This window comes from Callorhinus ursinus, unplaced genomic scaffold (assembly GCF_003265705.2).
Source record: "Callorhinus ursinus isolate GAN/ISIS: 27379988/994484 unplaced genomic scaffold, GSC_fseal_2.0 scaffold24, whole genome shotgun sequence".
Classification (NCBI taxonomy): Eukaryota; Metazoa; Chordata; class Mammalia; order Carnivora; family Otariidae; genus Callorhinus; species Callorhinus ursinus.
Genome location: NW_027397086.1, coordinates 5996653 through 6020514, shown reverse-complemented (window position 1 = coordinate 6020514; position 23862 = coordinate 5996653). Strand labels below are relative to the sequence as shown.

Here is a 23862-nt window from a genome sequence, read left to right as displayed (position 1 = left end):
CGGAAAATTATGAGCAGAAACTGGACTTTACCTCTCTTGACTGACACTGAAGCCCTCACTGACTGACTCCTAGACCGTCCAATTTACTTCGCAGTACCCCAGCAAAAGAAGCAATGGCTTGCTTTATTCAGTCTGATCTACTCACCACTCTAAAACCATCATAGACATTGCATCTTTGCATCTTACAACTACCATTTCAGGGGACATTAACCATGTATCAGGCCCTTTATCCACATTAGCTCATTAAATATTCACAACACTCTACGAGATCAGTATTATCCCCCTACCCCAACCCATACTTGAGCAAAGTAATGATTGGAATTAAGAAACTTGCCAAAGGTCAAGGAGTAAGAGGAGGGACAAGGAACTGAATCCAGAGTCCATGTTACTCTCTATAGGTCTTCCATGCTCATATTCAAAGTTGAACTGACCCACCTACCACCTTCTGACCTTGGAAGATCACAGCCTTCTCTACATTTAAAGGACTATCTGTACCATTTATTTTGACATTCATATTCTTTCTTTTATAGTTTCTTCAATATGTACTTGTATATAGTGTTATGGTGTGTGAAAGAAGGCAGAGCACATAATGAAAAAAAGAACAGATGTAGGCATCAGACAGACCTGGGTTTGAATCCTGCCTCTGTCTCATACCAGATATGTAATTTATCCTGAATCTTCCTATCTATAAATTGAGGTTAAAATGATTAAATAAGAAAAACCTATAGTTTCAGCACATAGTAAATAATAGTTAGTTAACCCCACATTATGAAGCATTACCTAACCATAGCACACTCCTCAAAAGTTAATGACCCACCTCTACTTCTGTGCTATCACTGTATCACAGAAAGAACCTTCACACAGTGTACTTATCACTGTCTTGGATTTCCTTATCTCTCTCACTAAATTGAGCACCCTGCAGGCAAGGACTGAGTCTTATTTACCCATACATTGTCTAGCATGATACCTGGTATATTCTCAGTAAATGTTTGAAATTATTATGAGTATTTATAGGATTCCAGACAAGGAATCTTTTCCATCTGGGGTTGTCCCGAATTGGTTGACGGAGACCAATTTCTGCTGGGCCCCGGGTAACATCTCAAAAGTGGAAACAGAAAAGGAGAAACTTAGGCAGGGAGAATGTCCTACCAAAAAACAATGGACAAAGAGAAAACAAAGGTGATTTCAGGTCCTACTTATCTAGAGTAAAGGACTGGGGTAGGGAATTAAGGAAGGGGACTTTTTCAAGCATAAGCTGGAGCCTGATCAAGAGGTATATAGTGTGAGTAGTCTGGCATCACAGTAACTTAAAGTAGATAGGAGCACAAAACCAAATAACAAAGGGGCCACTAGCATGCCTCACAAGCTCCAGCAAACTTGCAGGTGTGTAAACTGAAAAAGATGAAGACAATAATCAATGCTTCATCAAGAACTCTTTCAGCATTTACTAAGCACCTTGTGTGGGCTCACAAAATGAGGAATAAAACATGGTGCCACTTTTCCTGTTCTACTAGGTTTTTAAATTAATAATCCTCCCCTTTTGCTTGTGACAAACAGAATGAGAATGTTGACTTTGTTTTAACTGATATGTGTTAAGACCTGTCTCCATTTCTTTACACTTGGGAAAGTTTTTAACTTTGCTGGTTTGGGTTTATAACGTGATGCTCTGCGCAGTGCCATGTACTGTGACAGGCTTCAAAAATTACTTGCATTCATTCCAAATAAAATTTTAACCAATTTCTGAGTCAACTTTTGGGTTTTCAGTTAAAGTAATAATCTTGTTTAAACTACATTTTTTTTTTAGCCTTAACTAGATTTAGAAGACTCCTTGCCATTCTCATAAAAAGCTGAATCCAAGTTCCAGCAGCACTCTAGGTAGAAAAAAGAAAGTTTTGCGAGGCTTACTCCTTTGGGACAACTGGGGAGAAGGGGATCTAAGGAAACAGGAACCACACAGACAATGCTTGAAAAACAATTTTCATGTTATGAAGATTAGAACACCTAGATGTTGCCAAGTGGTAGGGCCAGAAACTACCGGAGCCAGCCCTCCCCCCACCCAACATTACCCAGTCCCCTGGCTTCTCCTCCCCCAATCACACACCCAGCTGTCAGGCTCACAGCAGCCTCCAGTTCTGTAAAGGACAAGGAAACGGACGCTCAATGGAGACCTGATCCAGGGCCAGGCAGGCTACCCGCCCCCCCTCCCGGGGCAACACCCAGAGCGGAGGAGTGAGGAGGGCCGCCAGGCTCCTCCGGTGGGCTGACGGGAGAGTGAGCGAGGGAGCTAGCGGCTGGGGCAACCTTTACCTGAAGCTGCTGCCACACTACGGGCCGCCTCGGCCCCGGGACACGTTCCTGAGGGGAGGGCCCAGCTTCCCCGCGCCTCCCGGCCCCTGCCCCGAGCTCCGCACTCTCGGAATCCTCGGGGACTGGCGCTCCTCCCCGCGGGCTCAACTGCCGCTTTCCCGGCTCGCCCTCATGCCCCTACTGCTCGCTGCCGCCGGCCGGCCGAGCAGCAGCCCCGTTGCCCCGAGCCGCGCCACGACCCGGAACCGCACCCCGCGAACCGGAAGTCCCAGACCGGGAAGAAGCCGCTGGCTGGGGACGTAGTGCGCAAGCCCCAGAGCAGAGAGCAAGGAGCGAAGCTCTCCCAGGGGGCGGGGCCGAAAAGGAGGCCGTACGCATGCGCCGGACTTCTGCGATCCGGGTAAGGCCTGAATCACAGATTGTTAGCTGGGAATCTGGCGGGACGCACCAACCCGTGGTTTTGCGTCGGATAGAAATCAACATTAGGGTTCTCCTTCAAATCTCCTTCTCCTTTCTCCATGGAAAAAAGCCCTGAATTCATCCAGAAATGAGTGACGAGATTCCTTCTCCTCTCTTGACTCTCGGTTTTCTCATCCATACAGTAGTTCCAGTTTTAGAGTATTCCTGTGAGAATGGAATGGGATGATGCTTGTAAAGCACTTAGGACAGTGCCTGACTCATAAATACCTAGTAAATGTTAGTTATTACCCTTGTTATCTTAAAATGGAAATAACTATCTTCCTCAAGAACTGCAGGGAATTGTGTGTTAACTATACTTCCAAAAAAAAAATAAATGAAAAATTTTTTTGAAAGAACTGAAGGGAGGTTTCCATGAGATAAGAGGCCTGGCACAGAACAGGAACTCACTGTTGGTGGTCTCTCTCCTGACGGAACCAGGGGAAGACACCGTGAAGGGGAAAGAAGGACTCAAGTAGTGCAGTGATAGGATCTCTCTCCTGAGAGATGGCCCAGAAAGCCTCTCAAAAATTCACCTTAGCAAAAGGAAAAAAAAAAAAGGCTGAATTTCAGCCCTGGGACATCATTACACATATTAAAGTCACCAACAAATACAAGAGGTATCATCCCCCATGTTTTCAAATATGGGATTGAGCTCTTAGCTCAAACAGGGTAAAAAAAGAACCTTGATTCCCAAATGCTCTCTTGCACACACACCACCACAGTTCCACTGGGGACCTGTTGGATGTGTTCTGCTAAAGCAAAGTGTGTCAACAAGGTTTGAAAATCCGTTTTCCAAGGTCACCGGGTTAGCTGTCCCCTCCTAAATATTAATCTTCATTTTCACTTTCCTCTTGAGCTCCAGTCGGAAGCACAGCTGCTGTTTGTCTCTCAGACACATAAAACTCAACCTATCTAAAACTGAAATGAACTGGGCCCTCTAAGCTTGTACAGGTTCTATGGAACTGTACCTTCACTAGTTTTGTGACTTCCATTTTTCAAGCAGCCGCTATGAATTTCCTTATCTGTAAAATGGGAATGACAAAAGTCCTAACTAACCTCATTGGGTTGTCATGAGGATTAAATGAGTTAATACATATAACTCACATAGAATAGAGCCTGGCACATAGCTAACATTTACTAACATTTACATAATGTGCTTACCACTACTGTGAACAGATACTGATTGAGTGCATATGTATTAAGTTTATCCTAGGCACTGGAGATTCAGTGGTGAAAAAACCAGACGGACTCCGCCCTCATGAAACTTAGAGTCAAGTTTGACTGAATTTGAAATAGTGGGCAAGTGGAGTGCAGGGAAATATGATAAGATTTCAAGGACAATGTTGGGGACTCCACTGAGAATGGAGACTCTGAATTTATGGTGATACTATTATAATGGTTTGTGTGATTTTTCTAAAACTGTTAGTTTCAACAGTCAAGATACAGGCACACAAAGAGTAAGCAATTGGTTTGATCCGAAGAAGCAGTTTGTTTGTTTTTTTAATATTTTGTTTATTTATTTGACAGAGAGAGAGACGGTGAGAGAGGGAACACAAGCAGGGGGAGTGGGAGAGGGAGAAGCAGGCTTCCCGCCGAGCAGGGAGCCGATTCAGGGCTCTATCCCAGGACCCTGGGATCTTGGCCCAAAGGCAGACGCTTAATGACTGAGCCACCCAGGCACCCCTGAAGAAGCAGTTTTGCCAGGCAGGTGTGATGGGGTCAAGGAGCTTAACGACCTTAGCTTTTTAGAGTGCTTTTTAAAGGGCCACAGAATGGATGGTGGCTACGTATATAAGAGAATTCCAGAAAGGCTCATGTCACTGGCCTGTAGGTCCCAGAACAAACGAGATGAAGGTCACTAGTGAAGTAAGGCAGGAAGATGGAGGTTATCCTCAGAGATGGATGTCTTAATAACCTCAGATGAAGAGCCATGTGAGAGTGAGGTCCTTGCTGAAGTAGAATGGAGGAAAAAGTTACTGAAAATGAGACAGGGGGCTGAGCACCTGGGGGCTCAGTCGGTTAAGCGTTGGATTCTTGATTTCAGCTCGGGTCATGATCTCAGGGTTGTGAGATTGAGCCCCTCATGGGGCTCTATGCTCAGCGTGGAGTCGGCTTGGGAAAATCCCCTCTGCCTCTCTCCCCGCTCTTGCTTTCTCTCCCTCTAAAATAAATAAATAAAATCTAAAACAAGAGAGAGAGAGAGAGAGAGAGAGAGTCAAGGAACTGAGATGCCATGTGGACCTCAAAAGCTCCCAGCATGGGCGCCTGGGTGGCTCAGTTGGTTGGGCGACTGCCTTCGGCTCAGGTCACGATCCTGGAGTCCTGGGATCAAGTCCCGCATTGGGCTCCCTGCTCGGTGGGGAGTCTGCTTCTCCCTCTGACCCTCCCCCCTCTCATGTACTCTCTCTAGCTCATTCTCTCTCTCAAATAAATAAATAAAATATTTTTTTTAAAAAAAAAGCTCCCAGGATGATGCATAGACATAGGGTGAAAAGGAAACCCACTGGGACAGTGTTGGGAAGGTAGGTAGATGAGGAAGAGAGTAGATACACCAATTGCAAGGAGGAGACCATAGTAGAGGCTGGAGGTTCATTTTCTTCTGGTCTCCAGGATTAGAACAGGGGCAATGGACCAAGGTTCAAAGACACCCATTGGCTGTGTGCCTCCAATAAGTTATTTGCTTTCTCTATATCTCAGTTCTTTCATCTAGGTTGTTGTGAGGATTCAAGGAGGTACTGTGTGGAGACTGCTTAGAACATTGTCTGGCAGACAGAAGTGTTCTATAAATGCCAACTCTTAGGGCATAGCACACCAAGATCGGCAGCAAGAATCAGGGCCCTTATGCATTTGCTTTCCACAATTCCTGCTCAAACCTCAGTTGCCCTATCCCTTTCTACTCAGTAAACTACTCCCCTTCTTGCACCTTTTCCTCCTCTTCCTTCTCCTCCTCTTCCTTCTTCTTTGTGGCTTAAAACAACAACCATTTCTTATTTCTTGAGATTTTGTGGGTTGGTGGGCAGTTCTGCCAGTCTTGTCTTTCGGTCGATGGCAGCCAGAATGGTTGGAAGGTCTAAGATGGCTAGAGATGTGACCCAGGGCACCTTGTGGCTCTCTAGTGGCTATCTTAGGTTTCTATACAACATGTGGCAATATTATAAAAGGATAAACCCCAACGTGCTTTCTTTTTTCAAGATGTATTTATTTTTAGTGGGGGAGGGGCAGAGGGAGAGAGAGTCCTGAGCAGACTCTACGCTGAGTGCAGAGACCAACGCAGGGCTCAATCTCATGACCCGGAGATCACCACCTGAGCCAAAACCAAGAGTCGGCTGCCCAACTGACTACGCCATCCAGGCGCCCCAACTCCCAAGTGCTTTTAAAACACACACACACACACACACACACACACACACACACACACACACGGCATTGTAACCATTTCTAAGTATATTCTATTCATTCTTGAAGACCAAATTCATATACTGCTTCCTCCAGAAAGCTTTCCCAGAACACCTCTCCCTATTAGACCACATGAAGAGCCTCATTCTCTGTGTTCAATGTTTATCACATTTTCTGTTCTTTCAACATACATCTGTCTCCTTGACAGGCCATAAGGAAAGGAACGTTTGTTATTTCCTTTTAGACTAAAATCTTAAAACACCATAAACACTTGATAAAACGTGTGTTAAATGAAAAGACGCTCAAAACATGCACATGAAATGAAGCAATTGGAAATCTTATTTTGTAGAAGCAGAATTTGCACATGGAAAATACCACTTTGCTAAGCCTATAACAACAAGCTGAGAGTAAACATAATAGAATGAAAGTAATACTCTTTCAAACCCTGACAGAGCTCTGGGAAAATAGAGGCACCTTCTAGTTTCTCTGCAAATGTGTGTTCTTAATATTTTATATATGTGAATATGTTTCCCTGCTAGTTCCCCAATTTTGGTTTCCTCTCCTTTTTTTTTTTTTTTAAAGATTTTATTTATTTGACATAGAGAGAGACAGCGAGAGAGGGAACACAAGCAGGGGGAATGGGAAAGGGAGAAGCAGGCTTCCCGCCGAGCAGGGAGCTCGATGCAGGGCTCGACCCCAGGACCCTGGGATCATGACCTGAACCAAAGGCAGACGCTTAACCAACTGAGCCACCCAGGCGCCCCTCTTCTCCTTTTCCTCCCAGAGGGAAAACATAGGCATTTACACTTCTATGGTACAAAGCAATTTCTGGACAACAGTAAATTAGTCAAAAATCCATTCAAACTATTTTAAGGAAGTCCCCCAAAAGTATACAATTTCAGAGCAATATAGTATTTTTTTCAAATTAAAATAACATTTGAATGTGAAGAATTTTTTAAAGCAAATGTATTGTTTATAATAAGGTGAGTTTGAGGGGCACTTGGGTGGCTCAGTCGTTAAGTGTCTGCCTTTGGCTCAGGTCATGATCCCAGGGTACTGGGATGGAGCCCCACATCAGGCTCCCTGCTCAGTGGGAAGCCTGCTTCTCCCTTTCCCCATTCCCCCTGCTTGTGTTCCTTTTCTCGCTGTGTCTCTCTCTGTCAAATAAATAAATAAAATCTTAAAAAAAAAATAAGGTGAGTTTTAGAAAATCTTAAAACAATGCTTTGCAGATATTATTTAAGTACAGACCAGTTTTGGGGGCTCAGCAGAGATTCACTGAGCTTTGTTCTATTGTGTTTTTGTACTGAATACTATTTCTGGTGAGGATCCCTTTTTAGATACTTGGGGTGAAAGTGAAACATCTGGCTGGTGTTAGATAGCATCTCTCTGGCTGCATTTATATATAATTGCTGTCCTTTCCCCAAATCTGGGCCCTGTAACCAGTTGCTAATAGTATCTTTTCTTGCTCTAAAGGTTAGCTAGTACTGTGAGTGCCAACTCCTAAAATAATTGATGTTAACAGGACTTAGGATATAAAAAAACAGACTCGTATGTTTTGTCGAATGCAACTTCTAAGAATGCATAATTAACAGTGTCTCCATTAATATACAGTATGTTCAACAGTGAGACACCACTATCATAAATAAAGGTAGACATGGATAAATTTATAATTAAAAATGCATTAGAAATTACAAGCATAATTTATTTACTAATGTGCACTGGAATAAATTTTATGTGTAATATTTTAAAACAGGGCATTAATAAATAATAGTGAACATAAAATGTTTTGCAGCTAAAAATATTTCAATAAATATTAGTAAGTTAAATGTGCTGCAGAGTTATGATTGCTATGAAGTCAAGTTTATAGACTACAATCACAATGTAGAGGACTGTTTCTTGGGTGTATTCAAAATATCAGAAATAAATGTCTTTCTTCGAAGCTGACAAGTAGGGTATTCAAAGTAGTGCCTGCAAATGTTTTAAAAATAAAAGCTTAGGACATCCAAATAGTGAATAACTGCTCATTGCTTGAGACAGCTAAGATCCTTCTGATTAATGCATTCAAACCTTATCCACCTGTTTGTTTGGTAAACACTAATTTGGAGCAATATCTCCCACCAGAGAACTCATATAGGTCTTTTTGGAAGCTTTCACTTAAAAATTGACCTTGGCTTGCACTGTGGTTTTGTTTTGTCAAGGGCAAACAATTCCTGGGTGGCAGGCACTGTTCTGAGTGCTCACATATTTTATTGACTCCATGCTCTTAACCACTTCACTCTACTGACTCTATTATTTTAATCTTATTTTATTTCACTTTCTGAGTGTTTACAACATGTGTTTTCGATGAGACTGTAAGTCTCACAACACACAGCAGTATTTATTTGTTTGATGTCTCCGAAAAGAGCTTATGTTTCTGTGTAGAGTGGTGGTGGTGGTTTTTTTCCCCACAGGTAGGACCAGCACTGATTAATAGCAATGAATAATTCATCATTGGTTGCACCTTATTCTGTGCCTGGCACAGATGTTCCTAATGCCTTTACATCTCTAATCTAATTTAATCCTCACAACAATCCAATAAATAAATACTATTATCCCCATTTAACAAATCACGGAACTGACCCTCAGAAAGATGAAATCACTTCCTCAGGATCATACAGCTAGTAATTGGCTGACCTGGAGGGCCCAAGCTCTACATTTCCTCAGTAATAATCAGCAGCCCCTGTTCCTAAAATAACCACGTCCTTTCTCAAAATCATGTTGCCTTCCACCACCTCACAATCCTTTCAGTTATGTTCCCTCCCATTGATAGATAATAAGTCCCTCCTTTTCTCATTTAAGATCATTCCCTCATGTCCTGTCCTGAGTAGACAAGAACTGATGTTTAAAACACATGAACAATATCTCTTTAGATATTTGAGGATGGTTATTTTGTCCATACTTTTCTTTTCTCCATGATACCGTATAAGTAACCTCAATTCCTTTAGTCTTCTCTCACATGGACTCTTTCTAAAGCATTCCACCTTCTCTCACATGGACTCTTTCTAAAGCATTCCACATCCCTAGAGAGTGGTTTCAGATTTTCCTTATCTCAATTCATTATCATCACCTTCAGTGAGCATTTATTAAGCACCTACATGTGCATGTGATCTGTGCTGGACTTTATACAATCCAGAAAAACTAAAGTTGCCCTTGAACTAAGAAGATGTGTGGGTCTCCAAATAGTGTTATTTTAAATCCTTCCTGTGATTCTATCATTTGCTCAGCTCACCTGACTCACTGAGAGATAATCTGCTAACTAGAAGTGAACCTGAGCGGAGACCTATTTCAGTCATCATAGCATCCCTCGTGACTGACACAGGAGGAACAAAATCATAGATGCTCAGCAAATATTTATATGGCAGTGAACGAGGATTATCACTCAATGATCTGTCCTAGGCTAACACACTCCTCCACATGTGTTGAGTGACCCTACCTAGAATACTTATTTCTGCCTCAATGATCCATGACAACTGTATTATGTACTCAATAATATTTCCTGAGGGGCACCTGGCTGGCTCAGTCGCTTAAGCGTCTGGCTCTAGATTTCTGCTCAGGTCATCATCTTGGGGTCCTGGGATCCAGCCTTGCGTGAGGCTTCTCGCTCAGTGGGGAGTCTGTTTCTCTCTCTCCCTTTGCCCCTCCACACGTACATGAGAGAGAGAGAGAGAGAGAGAGAGAGAGAGCGCATGTGCAGGAGTAGAGGCAGAGGGAGAGGGAGAAAAAGAATCCTCAAGCAGACTCCCTGCTGAGCACAGAGCCCCACATAGGACCCTGAGATCATAACCCCAGCTGAAGTCAGACACTTAAGTGACTGAGCCAGCCAGGCACCCCAGATAAATAAATCTTAAAAAAATAATATTTCCTGAATGAAAAATAAATGAGGGTTAAGTGGTTGTTGAAAGAATGTGTGAGTATTGTTACCCAAATAATTTTGAGTAAAAACAGTGCCTACAACAATGATGAACAAAGTTTAGCTCAGAAGTAAAAACAAAAACAAAATAGAAAAGCAAACAAATAAAACAAGCAAATAAACAAACAAACAAAAAAACAAACCCCAGACAGCTTGAAAGCTGAAACCAGCCCACACAGTCTTGGCCAGCTGAGGGCTTTTCTGCTTCTCCTGGAAAATTGGAAAGATGCGGCAACTCTGGGTCCACAGCCCACTTGTCAACAATCAGGTGAGTCGTGGCTGCCTTCCTCCTGGGTACTGAGTGTGGTGAAGGCCAGGTAGCAACCACCATTCATCAAGACATTTGTGCTGTAGCTTGCTGCATTCGTTTGCAAAACCTGCCTGGCCCTATGGTACTTGAGGCTGAGTGCCTGGTTCGGCTTTAGGAAATAGCCTAAGAACTGATTTCTGCTTTTATATAACAGAAGTATCGATTATGAGGGGGAATAGTTAAGGGGCAAGTCTCAGAACATGCTTCATCTGGGAGAACCTATTCTGTCTGATGAGTGTGTAAAATTTCCAGCAAAATCTGAAGATGATGCTGGAGAAAGGTTTTAGGAAACGGGGTGTGTATGTGTGTGTGTGTGTGTGTGTGTGTGTAAATCATTCATTTTGTTTTCCTGTTTTTTTGCCAAAATCTCAGCACAAAATGTTGTTTTGAATGGAATAAACTAATTCAAGCTTCAGCTCAGCTGTGTGACCCTGGTAGAAAGAGTCACATCACTTATCTCTGCCTTGGTTTTCCCATTCAGGAAGTGGAATTGATCACATCTACCCACAGGGTCATGTGATGCCATTTCATGAATTCTAAAATGTCCTACGTATGTAGGCTGCAAAAGCTGAATACTTTTCCCAGTAAAGTAAATAATAAGTTTTTGAAATATATGTTTGTCCTTCAGGCTCAATGATAGCAATCTTGAATTAATAATTTTCATTTTGAATAAAAGAGAAAGTCCAGAGACATCTTTATTCTTCCTAGAAAAATAAATTTGCTCGCCATAAGAATGCACCTAGTGCCAAGATGTTGGTTTCCTATACCATCTTTCAGTGAAAGGAACCAGGGCTCCTTGGAGAAATGGCAAATTCTAGGGCTGGGGCAGGAAATGTACAAGATGAACCTGAAGCATCATGTAGTACCAGAAAGTAAGAAAATGGTTGAAAAAAAAAAAAACAACTCCATTGATGGAGGTAATTCAAGGGGACACAGGAGCCAACTGAAAGCCAGGGATCAAAGCTGAAAAATTTGAACAACAAAATATTATTGGATTATAACTCAAAGTGTAAAATAAATATCCATTACCTCAACCAAGTGATCAAGGATAATATCAACAATAATAAGTCATGTTGCAAGTATGTACTCTTGATATGATATGATGAAAATGGCCCTTTGCCTCTGTGGTCTTCCTCCCTAAAGCCCAGCTATAGCTACAGCTATAGTCCAATCATGAGGAAAAGATCAGATAAATCCCAAATGAGGGACATCTTAAAATAGAACTGACCCGCACTCCTCAAACTGTTAAGGTCATCATGAACCAGAGAAAGTTCTGGTCAAGAGGAGCCTAAGGAGACTATTGAATGTAATGTGCTATCCTAGGTTGGATCCTGGAACAGAACAAGATATTAACCAAAGGAAATTTGAATGAATTATGGACTTCAGTTAATAAACTAAACTGTTTACTAATAAGCTAAACTCAACTAAATTCAACTTTAGTTGGTTCCTTAATATTTACAAATGTACTATAGCAATGTGAAATGTTATAATAGGGGATACTGGGTACAGGGCATATGGGAACTCTTATCTTCTCACTTTTTCTGCAAATCTAAAAAGTATTCTAAAAAATAAATGCTATTAAAATTATTTTTATTTTTATTTATTTTTTTAAAGATTTTATTTATTTGAGAGAGAGAGAGCACGAGAGGGAAGAGGGTCAGAGGGAGAAGCAGACTCCCCGCTGAGCAGGGAGCCCGATGCGGGACCTGATCCCGAGACTCCAGGATCATGACCTGAGCCGAAGGCAGTCGCTTAACCAACAGAGCCACCCAGGCGCCCTATTAAAAATTATTTTTAAAATTGCTCATCATTAACTTAAAAACTCCTGCTGCCATTAAAACTGAGGTAGATCTTTAGGAAGGTTAAACAAAGGGATATAAACACATATGACAGGATGATAAAAGGTATTTGAAAAGCAGCATATAGAGTGTGATAGCATTTATATTTTGAAAAATATGCGCACATACACATACATCTATACATATAGATATACATACATTTCTACACCTCTACAAATGCTTTGGTAGAGGCCTATAGACATTTACAAACAACTGCAGTGACTATCCGTAGGGAAGGATTGGTGCTATAGAGGTATCTGTATTTTTTGGATAATATTTCAAAGTCCTTACTTGCATATCATAAACTGATTACGAACATAAACTTTCAAAATGAAAATCTGCTGCCCTCCTCAGTCATAGAAATGTTTCCTGACCCCCAAGATGGATCCCAGACTTGATGCCTCAGTCTCCCCTCCCAGGATCACACAATAGGCAGATCCCTTCCCTACCTCGGATCTCAGCTGGTCACGACTTCTGTCCTTCATCTTTAACCTTTGCCTTAAAGATTCCAGGACGTGGGGCACCTGGGTGGCTCAGTCGTTAAGCGTCTGCCTTCGGCTCAGGTCATGATCCCAGGGTCCTGGGATCAAGCCCCACATCAAGCCCCACATCGGGCTCCCTGCTCAACGGGGAGCCTGCTTCTCCCTCTCCTACTGCCCCCGCTTGTGTTCCCTCTCTCGCTGTGTCTCTCTTTGTCAAATAAATAAATAAAATCTTTTAAAAAAAAAAGATTCCAGGACGTTTTGTGTGATTGATGTGAAGGATCAGATATGAAAGCTCCACCAAGAACCTGGTGAAAATTTTACAAGTGATTACCTACCTAGAGTTTTTTGTATTTCCCTTCCCTTATTTTCCTGGTTCAAGGGGTTGTCATGAGTTTCTGACCCTGAAATGGTAATAATAATGTTGGCCAACACTTATTTATTCAGCAACTAAATTTATTAGCACCTGGCGAGGCACTGTCTAGGTGCTAGGGATAGAATCAGTGACCAAAACAGACAAAACCCCTCCCCTCATGGAACTTACATTCTAATGGAGGGAGAATGATGATATTGAAAATATAAGTAATACCTAAAATAAGTAAGTGGTATGAGCTATGGAGAAAGATAAAACAGGAAGTCCTGGGATGAGTTACAATATGAAGTAAATTGGTCCGAAGTGGCTCACTGATTGGTAACGTTTCAGGAGAAACGTAGCTATCTGGAGAATGATACATCCTTAGTGAAGTACTTTTTTTAAGTATGATGTCTTTGAATCCTCATAATTGCCCTATGAATTAAATATTCTAATGATTCCCATTTTACAGATGGGAACCTAAATTGAGTGTTCTAACGACTCCCATCTTACATCACAGCGGTGACGAGGAAGCTGAGGTTCGGAGTGGAGGAGTAATGTGCGCCAAAGCACAGCTAGTAAGAGCAGAGCTGGGTTTGAACCCTCGGAGCCCGGGCCCTTCACCACTGCTCTATGCCGCAAGAGATGAGCTGCTTTTCTATCATGTGGCGGTGATTTAGAGCCCATCTCCCCACCCTTCCAACTCATTAAATGAACGCTTCCTGCCCTCCAGCTGGTGCTTCGCAAGCCCAGGTGGGCAAGTACGCCCAGGGTCAGGAACCCCAAGGCAGACCCATCTTTCTGGTTTGCCCTTTCTCTGCTTTTTTCCTCCTGCCTTCCGACAAGCCTTTTCAAATGGCAGCCCCTTTTAGACTTGCTCTTCTAGTCTCTCTCTGCCCTCCAACCTCACACATAAAAAACCCAGCCCTAGCCAGACCTCACCGCAGTCCCGCAGTCCCATGGGACTCACCGGAGCCTGGCCTGCTCCTCCATCCCAGTGGGGATGGGAGTGGGGGAATCTGGCAACTCAGCTGTGAAAATTTAGGAACAATTCAGTTTAATGTTTTAATGCTTGTTTAAAGGTAAGTTGGTTGTCTTAACTGGCAAGGTCATTAAAAACTAAAAAAGCATGAACACATTTGGTGTTAATTTTTCCATGTTATCAGTTCTGGGTAAAATCCTGGTCATGCTGGCCATTTCGAATGACCTTTCAGGAGGCAGAAAGCAGATGGAAGAAGCATGCTGCTCAGAGGACAAAAGGAAACAATGCCTAGAGAGAACAGTGGAAGGGAGAAGTGGAATAAAGATCAGAACTTCATTATCACAAAGAAAATGGTGAGGTTTGCCTGTGCTGCCTACAATATGTTATAAAAATGGAAGAGGAGTTTAAAACTCGGCTTGGAATTTCCCCCTCACATTTATGGAATACTTAAATCTTTTTTTTTTTTTTTTTGCGTGCACCATCTCCTTTAATGCTGACACTAGCCCTAAGCAGTAGCTACTATAATTGTACCCACTTCAGAGATGAGGCACTGAGGCTTAGGGAAGTAAATTGTTCAGGATCACCTGCAGAGCAGGGATTTAAACTTAGGTGTGTACAAAGCTCCAACCCTCAACCACAGCATACCTGTCTGTCCCACATGAAGACCTCGTGAAGACCAGGTGGGAGAGATGGTGGAACGGCAAGAAGTGGTACTAATCACTTTATATTAAACATCCCTTGGAAACACAGACTTTCCTGCGTGTAAATAGTCATCTCTGCCCTCCCCCCTTTTCAGGTCCTTAAAAGAATACCCAGAGAGTAAAATGGTTTCTAACGGGAAGGGCCTGATGGTAAACCACAAAACATTTAAGCATCATTAACAAGTTTTCCTATGCTATATTTCATTTTGTTTCAATTTTTCTCCTTTGATGTAGATTACCTTATTCTTTTATTTTTAAATTAAAGTTTTATTTTTCTCAAAATAATTGTGCACAGAGATGAAAGGCAAAATAATACTGAAAAGCTTATAACAAAAAGCTCTCATGTTGTGTTTTTTGTTACTTTCTTCTCCATGATTCTGGTCCTCAGGGGATATGATTTGGCTACTAAGTTGTGAGATTTCTTAAAGGCCCACTTTAGTTCCTTTCTATTTGTTTTGGGTTGTTGTGTGTATTTTCAGTGAAAATTGTGAGAATTCACTCTACAGTATTTCAGATGAATAATCGCGGGCGGAGAAATATGAAAATGCACTATCTCAACCTGGCATGTCTCTCTTTTTTGGAAATTAAAATTTTCTTTTTTACCAAAGTGATACACAAGATTTGTTTAATAAGCCAAAACAATTCTAGCTCCAAGTCTGGTGTCTGCTGCATCACAGCAGATCTGTCCTCAATAAATGAGGGAAAATCGCAACCACTTTGCACTGACGGGAAGATCCCTGTGGTGCATGATGGCTCGGCAGCATCTGCTTCTTCCCCTCTTGGATACAAAGCGGGCAGAGTCAACTTTATAAATCCTATTACAAAAATGGGCATCTTTCCTCAAAGTGTGCATAAGAATGCATGCTTTCTTAGAACATCTGAGATAAGTGATGAAATACCAAATGAAGCACATTTTTTATTTCTTGCAGTTTGAATAGGGTATAAGAATGCCTCTCCTTTTTAGCAGGATCCTAGGATGGGCCGAATACCTAACTATGGAAATGCTCACACATCCCACAATGAGAGTTGACATGAAAGACTTCGCTTCCTCCTGAACAAGAAACCCCCTAAGCCTTTCCTTGCATGATTGAAGGTGCCAGGGCTCTTTGGTCACTGGATAATATGTGGTGTTTTGCATCGCGAGGGCTGTACAGGGTGCACGCGTGGTCTGCGCAGGGCAAAATCACTGCGACTACCCAGGAGGATCTTCCTAATCTGGACACGTTTGATCCGACAATGGCACCATTTTCAGTGATTGGGCTATTGTTCTAAATAAAATGCTAAAGGTCTTTAGGGGTGATTTTTGTTCCTCTGATTTTACGGCCTGAATATTCATTTTTAGTTTTCATTATCTAAGTATAGAAGATATGGTATAGGATCTGAATCTTTTTTAAATTAATTGCATTGTAAATCAAACATATTTCTGTAGAATGCACTTACTCATCATTAGCATGCAAGAGTTTCCAGTAAAATATCTTTAGTATTATTTTTATTATTAACATATTTATACTGTCACTCCAGCCCAGCACCCTTTGTGAATCTGTTTTTAAAATAAATATGACCTGATACCAGAGTGATTGGTGCAATAAAAATGCATGATGTGAAATTAATCAAATATGGTCGGGTTCAATTTATAAGGGACACATTAAGAAAAATTATTTCTTGTTCGGGTATGCCACTCTAGTGAATCAAACAGAGCTGTGTATATTTCAGCAAGATACATGTAAAATCCATTCATTCAACAAACATTTATTATGCATTTACTGTGTGCATCACAGGGGATAAAAATCAAGCTGAGCAAACAAGAAATTCACACATGAAACAACTGAAGACCATAAGCAACTGCATAATTGTGGAATATATGTTGAATATCCCAGGATTCCAGAAACAAAAGCTTAAGTAACAGTGGTGTGGTGCCCTGGTTAAGGGTTTGGGCTTCTGGATTTATTTCGGTTTTTTTTCAGGAAGTGGTCATTAATTTTTGTGTGAAAAAATGAGAGCAGAGAGGCATAATTCATTGTGAAGATAGGTTTTATATTCTGTATATGTGAAGGAAATAAATTTCTAACGCAATAAAATAAAGAGAACAGAAAAAAGAAAAAACCCGGCTTGGTCTTCAGAGTCTGGCAGATATGGGTTCAAATCCCAGCTCTGCTACTTATTAGCTGGGTGACCTTGGGCAAGTTCTTTCATTTTGTTGAGCCTGTTTTTTTAATCTATAATATGGCGATGATAACATTTTTCTCATAGAATTGTTGTGAGAATTAAGTGAGAATGTCTTCAGTCAGCATTCATGAAATGTGTTGTCATAGTAGGGCTGGAGACAGTCAAAGAAGCTGTCTTCGGGGCTGTTATTGTCAAAGTTGTTGGCAAGGATGAATTGTTGGAGACCACATTCCAGGTGAAGGAGACCGTATGGATGAAGGCAAGAAATTGGGCTGGAAACCAAGCATTCCACTCACTCTTAGGGATGGGGTTCTGCTTTCTTCCTACTAGAGCCAGTTGGGTAGAGACAAGCCAAGTATTTCCCAGAGAAGCAGATGAGAGGGCTTGAGGATGATATCTCTATCCTTAAGGTGGCTTCAAGATGAAGAATTACTAGACAAATAAGCAGGAAGCATCCATGAAGAACATCTGCAATCACTAAGCCTTAGCGGAATGGAATGCAGGACCCAAACTAGAAGCATCTTGAAAGCTGGGGCTTCCCCTGCCTTCTTTGGCACTGTACCCTACAGCCTAGCACAGGGCCTTGTCCAAGGGAAGCTATCAATAACTACTTGATGAATGAATAAATGAATAAACTCCTATGTTGTGTAAAATACAAACTATCATTTACCTGCTAGCAATGTAACCTCAATCCCTGTGTTTCCATTTCCTCAACTGTAAAACAGGATAAAAGTACCTATTGACCTCATAGTGCTGTTATGAACATCAAATCCATTAATATTTGTAAAGCGCTAAGAACAGTGCCTGGCACATGGTCAGTTTTATATCAGTGTTCAAATAAAAAACACATATCACTGTTAAAGGGTAGTGTGAGGATTAAATAAGAAAATACTTGAAGAAAACAAGTATTTGTGGTGGGAAGTAGAGAAGGCAGAACCTGCCAGACCATGTAATGAGCCCACCCCAAGCAGGCTCAGAAGTACCCAGCCCCAGACCCAACAGGATCTGATGAATCTAGGATTTGAGCCAGCATACAGAGGGCCTGGGGGAACCCTGGACCTCCTTGTCCTCCTGTTGTCTGTAATCTGGTACCAGATTATACCCTTGGTCCAAGACTCTGACCTGGGCCCCACACTGGCCCCATACTGCCAGCCCACACCACTCCAGGGTTTTATGGCCATGACCTATCTTTGTACTCATAGCCAATAGCTGAAGTCTTATTTCCATTGAGATAGAATATCTCCCCATCCCTTCCAACCCTCTTCCCCTTCCTTCTCAGAATAAAAATGCTGCTTCCCAGAAATCTGATTGCCCTCACTTATCAGAGAAGACCTCTTGGCTGTCAACTCAAGATGGGTTGGACCTGGGGAGGGGGGCTGGGTGGCTCAGCCAGTTAAGCGTCCGACTCTTGATTTCAGCTCAGGTCATGATCTCAGGGTCATGGGATCAAGCCCCGTGTGGGTGTGGAGCCTGCTTGGGATTCTCTCTCTCCCTCTCCCCTCTCCCTCATTCCCACCCCGACCCTGGCTCACGGTCTCTCTCCCCCGCCCAGAAAAGATGGGTTTGACCAGGGCTCACCATGCCTGTTGGACATTATTGTTCAAATGGCTGCTGACCCTCCTTGGCATTAGCCTCCAGATTAGTCAGCCCACTGAGCCCAAGTTCTGCCAACTCATTCATCTATTCATAAATTAATTCAAATATTCATTTAACTAATGGTAACTCAGTGCCTCCTCTCTGCCCAGCACATAGGGCCAGGGAGACTGAGATCATTCACTCAGAGACACTCAGAGAGCTCATAGCCTAATCAGGGAAAGAGATAACTGACAACGCAGGATAATTAAGCGAAAAAAAGAGAAATATGCACAAGGCAGGAGAGAGAAGGAAGAGATTTATCTGGGAGAATCAGAGAAGCTTTCCCAGAAAAGCAACATCTGAGATGGATTCTGAAGGAAGAACCAGAGAAACAGAACCATGTCAGACTGAGGGGTGGAAAGGCACAGAAGGATCAGAGTGAGGAGTAGGGCTGAACTATAAGGTGGAGGAGAAGCCTGGAGTGGAGGGCAGAGGCCAGACAATGGAGGGAGTTGAACATGGGGCCAAGGAACTTAAACTTCGTAATTTCGGTAAAAGAGAGGAATGTGTTCTGGCCCCCCTCCCCCCCCATGCAAAATCCCTCTTCACTGAAGGGTTTGTTGCCCTGGTTGTAGGGAGTGCCACCTAGAGGCAGTCTTCAGCTGTCAGGTCCCTTTAGGAATTGCCTCAGCTGTGGAGAGCCACCTCACTCAAGGTCATGGCCTTCCCTGGCAGGGAAGCCGGCATCCTATAACTGGTGGGTGCCAGAAGATAATGACCCAGGTCTCTTGACCTAACTCAGGACAACTCTGCAGAGCCTTTCCAGTTCCCATGGGGTCCACCAAGATGGTCATTAGTTCTACACTGAAGTTCAGCTTCCTCCTGTGCTCCCTCCTGCTTTCTTCCCTTCTTTCCCTTAGGAATTGCTACCAAGGGCAGCATCACCCGCGGCACGAACCCCATCCTCTCTACTTTCTCAGAGCTTTATTCATTGGGGTCCACCTTTCCATTTCTCCTACTACAAGCTCCTACTTATGAGGCATTTAAACATTTTTCAATCTCTTTCAGATCCCCTAAGAGTCCCTAACGCCACATTGCCCTCCAGCTCCTGCCTTTCTTTCCTCTGCTGGACAGCTGAATTTCCCCAAAAAGCTGTCTACTAACCACCCCCCGCCCCAAGTCTGCATTTCTCTCACCGGTCATTCCTCTGACTCCATCAAGCTTCTGCCACACCCCCTAACTCCACTAAGACTGTTTTCACTAGGGCACCAATCCTCACGTCATTAAATCCAGGGAACACCTCATAGACCTTAACTCAGTTGATCTTTTGACCTCTCTCTCCTTAGAACACTCTCGGTTTCTGTGCTGCTGCGCTTTCCTAGTCTCTCTCCCACGGCAAAGTGTCCTATTGGGCTCCTTTGTTCTCCATCTGTCCCTAAGTCATTGGTGCTCCGTCACAGACCCTCCTTTTTCTCAATGCTCACAATCTCCCTGTGTGATCTCGTTAACTGTCACAACTGCTAATACCGCTGAGATGTTAATAATTTCTAAACCTCTCCTTCTGGTCCCACCATTCTCCTCAGCTTTAGAACCCCGGGTGCCCACTGCACCTCACCCCGGTCCTTCTGCAGGCTCCGCAGGCTCCGTGTGCACACCTGAACTCATCCTCCTCTCCTCAAACCTCCAGCTCCCCTCAATGTCTCTGCCTCTATCTTTCCCCCGTTCTTCCCAGCCAGATTACCTAGGCCCCCCTGATCACACCCCACCCAGCTCCATCTTGGAGCTTAACCCTCTTCCTTAACTCCTGATGCAGATGTACACATGATTCAAAATTAAACCATCCGCCAGGATCCAGGTTATAGTGGTCCAGTCAAGACTGTAGGGCTCTTGAATGACTCCCAGACACCATAAGAACCAGAAATTGGAAAGCCTTCAGAACCCGGGAGATGTCCAGCTCCCTGCCCACCCTCTCCCCAATACCCATCCCTTCCCAGGCCACACCCTTTCTCCTTTCCCTGAATGTTCTATTTACAAGTGGCTTTCTCTACTTCTCCCCTGCTGTTAACTCAACATGACTGACCCAGAGTTCTGGAGGTTATAACCCCAATTCAAGTAGCCAGCAAACAAATCAGGGTCTTCCAGGTGCAAGGGCAAGTCCCCAGAAGAGAGGCTGATTGGTTTAGCTCTGGGCAAGTGCTCATCCCTGGTCCAATAAGCTGAGGCCAGGAGGTTTGGGCCCTGGGGTAGGAAATGTGGGTTTGGAGACATGCGGGTAGGTGTGAGGTTTAAGAGGAAGAGAGGTCTTATGCTAGGTAACTATCTAAGACATCATTTTTACTGCCCTGAATAATCACAGTTGTCTGAAATTCCTGAGCATTATAAAATTTCATCTTAGGCAAATATCTAACCTGTTCTGCCTGTATGTCTATCTTATGGTTTGGTGAAGCATCATTTACTTACTTCACCTCCTCTCTTCTTTCCACCTTATTGTACTAATGAGCAATAACATCGTAGGAAGAACGTTATAAGAAAAATAATTCATGAACTCATTTCTAAAAAATAAAATCTTAAATATATATTTGAACAGTACTTTCCCCTGTAACACAAAACTATTACTTATAGTAATAAAATAAAAGGCCTTATGAGTCCATTTTAATTGTTTCTGCATTAAAATCTGACCTAGACATTCAAAATGGATGATAATCAAAAATATCTAGTTGCTTCTGACAGAAGCAAGTTTATAACCTGTGTATAAGTTCTTAGAAAATAATATCACCAGAAAATCTTTGATGGCCCCCTTATGGGTAAAAAAGAATAATTTTGGAAAATTTATTTTCAGATCAGCATATTGGAGCATAATTCTTAAAGAAACTTTTACTTTAAATCAGTTTTATTGTAAGCCTAGAAAAGAGACAGGACTAGGAGATGAACCTAGTGTTGACAAGAAGCTGGTGAGAGAAAAAGAAATATACTGTGGAACCAATTGTTTTTAAGAAATGAAACTCTGGATTTATGCACCAGTTTCAAAAAATCTCTCTAGGCACACTGTTCAGAAGCTATTTGGATCTTCTCTGAAGTTTTTAGTATGTTTCAAATACAAGCAGATTCCTTGTTTCAAGATAGTAATTTTTTGATACTCTATTCATTTATTTAAGAAAATATTTTTCAAGCATCTTTTATACATAAGGTTGCTCAGGTGTTGAATGTCAAGAGATCTTTTCTTCAAGGAACAGAGTATATAAGATACATTTCTAGAAGTCATATTAAAAGGTACATATTACTGCACATTAAGAGGTCCCCGGTTCATATCTGGGTGCCCCCTCCTAAACAAACAAACAAATAAATAAATAGTACATATTTACCCTCATGCACTGTTGGTTGGAATGTAAAATGGTATAGCCTCTATGGAAAACAGTAAGGCAGTTCCTAAAAAAATAAAAATAGAATTACTATATGATGCAGCAATTCCACTTATGGGTATGTACCTGAAACCACTGAAAGCAAGAATTCAAACACTTGGACACCTATGTTCATAGCATCATTATTCACAATTGCTAAAATGTGGAAGCACCCCAAGTGTCCATCAATGGATGAATGAATAAACAAAATGTGGTACATACGTATGAGGAAATATTATTCAGCCTTAAAAAGGAAAGGGATTCTGACACATGCTAGAGCATGGATGAAACTTGAAGACATTATGCTAAGTGAAATAAGCCAGACAAAAAGGAACAAATGCTGTATGATTCTACATATATGAGGTACCCAGAGACAGAAAATAGAATGGTGGTTTCCAGGGACAGGGAAGGAGGGGGTTTGGTATTTAATGGGGACAGAATTTCAGCTTGGAAAGATGGTTACATATCAGTGTGAATGTGTTTAATACCACTGAACATTTAAAAGCAGTTAAACTGATAAGTTATGCATATTTTATTACAATCTAAAAGAAGGTAACATTTCTAAGAACCCAAGTAATATTGGGGACTCAAAAAGGAAGGATTTACTCCCTTTGGAGACTTTCTTGAGGTGACATTAGAGCAGGGAGGAGTCTCCAGTCCCAATTCCACTGTCACTTAATAATGGTGTGACCTTGGACAAGTGATATAACCCCTCCAAAGGCAGTGTGGCATGGGGGTTATTTACAAGGATGCTGAACCAGATTACCTGTTTGAATCATAGTTCATTCACCCGCCTTGTGAACTTGGTCAAGTTATTTGACATCATTAGGTCTCAGTTTCTCCAACTATGAATGGGGAGGTTAATGCCCAACTCACAGTGTTTTGAAGGTTTAACTAGATGAAGTATGAGAAACCATTAACATGGGGCTGCCACAATCTAAGTGCTCAGTAAATGTAAGCCGCGATTACTTTCTGAACCTTATCTATAAAATGAAGTTAATATTACTTGTCTTAAAATATTTGAGTTATTTTGAGGATCAGTAAGACACAGTATGTGAAAGAAGTTGAACAGCATTTTTGAAGATGGGTAAGATTTGGGCATGCATTCCTATTAAAGGGAACAGCATGACCAAAAGCAGGAGACCAGAAAGTGTGGGACAACAGGAGCGATGAGAACAATGAATGTATGAAAAATCGTGGGAAATAAGACTGGAGAGATAGCACTAGGGTAGTGTATGGAGGACCTTGAAGGCCTGGCCAAGAAGCACATTGCAAAGGTAGATCCCATGGAATGTAAGTGAGAGAAAGAGGGCAAGGATCATGCCATGATTTGATTTGTCATTGAGAATTAAATCTGAGGACGGGTTAGGCTGCCTTCAAGATGACGCCCGCCTTTGCCTGTATGAGCCCTCCACCTCCTACTTGGTTTGCTGATGACTGCCTTCTCACTCTATTCTCACATGGCACAGAGAGGAAGCTCTGGTGTCTTTTCCTCCTTTTATAAGAGCACTAATCCCATCAAGGGATCTCCCCCTTCATGATCTCATTAAAACCTAATTAGCACCCCCAAAGACACATCTCCTAATGCTATCACATTGAGGGTATGCCTTCAATGTATGAATCTGGGGGGAGGTGCAAGTATTCAGTCCATAACAGCTCCCAGTGATCATTCTCCCCTGATATTCATGTTCTGTGTAACCTTCTCCCCTGGGGCATGAGTTGGATCTAGTACCTTGCTTCTAATACAGAACACAGCAAAAGTGTCAGGAGATTGGGACACACAAAAGACTGACCTCCATCTTGCTTGTTCTCTGGCTTTCTCACTCTTTTCAGAGCCAGCTGCTATATTGTGAGCTGTCCCTCAGAGAGACCCCATGGGTCAAGGAACCGATGTCTCTGGCCAATAGTCATTGAGCACCTGAGGCCTGCCAACAGCCATGTGAG

General features: G+C 42.4%; 1 protein-coding gene and 1 long non-coding RNA gene across 7 annotated transcripts in view; one reads left to right on the top strand and one right to left on the bottom strand.

Annotated features, from left to right (window-relative positions):
* Positions 1 to 2571, bottom strand: part of MAPKAP1 (MAPK associated protein 1) — a 231990-nt gene extending 229419 nt beyond the window's left edge. For 4 of the 6 annotated variants that reach the window (XM_073905740.1, XM_025888050.2, XM_025888049.2 and 1 more), the window contains exon 1: positions 2308 to 2570. The gene's annotated coding sequence lies outside the window, so the exon portion shown is untranslated. Of the gene's footprint in view, positions 1 to 2307 lie in introns of all 6 variants that reach the window. The other 2 variants (XM_025888054.2, XM_025888053.2) reach the window with 1 other exon arrangement.
* A 98-nt stretch (positions 2572 to 2669) lies between these two features.
* LOC141369954 (uncharacterized) lies at positions 2670 to 16347 on the top strand. The gene is made up of 3 exons (XR_012373563.1): positions 2670 to 2707; positions 14311 to 14431; positions 15744 to 16347. It is a non-coding gene; the product is annotated as an uncharacterized lncRNA (long non-coding RNA).
* Positions 16348 to 23862: the final 7515 nt, after the last annotated feature.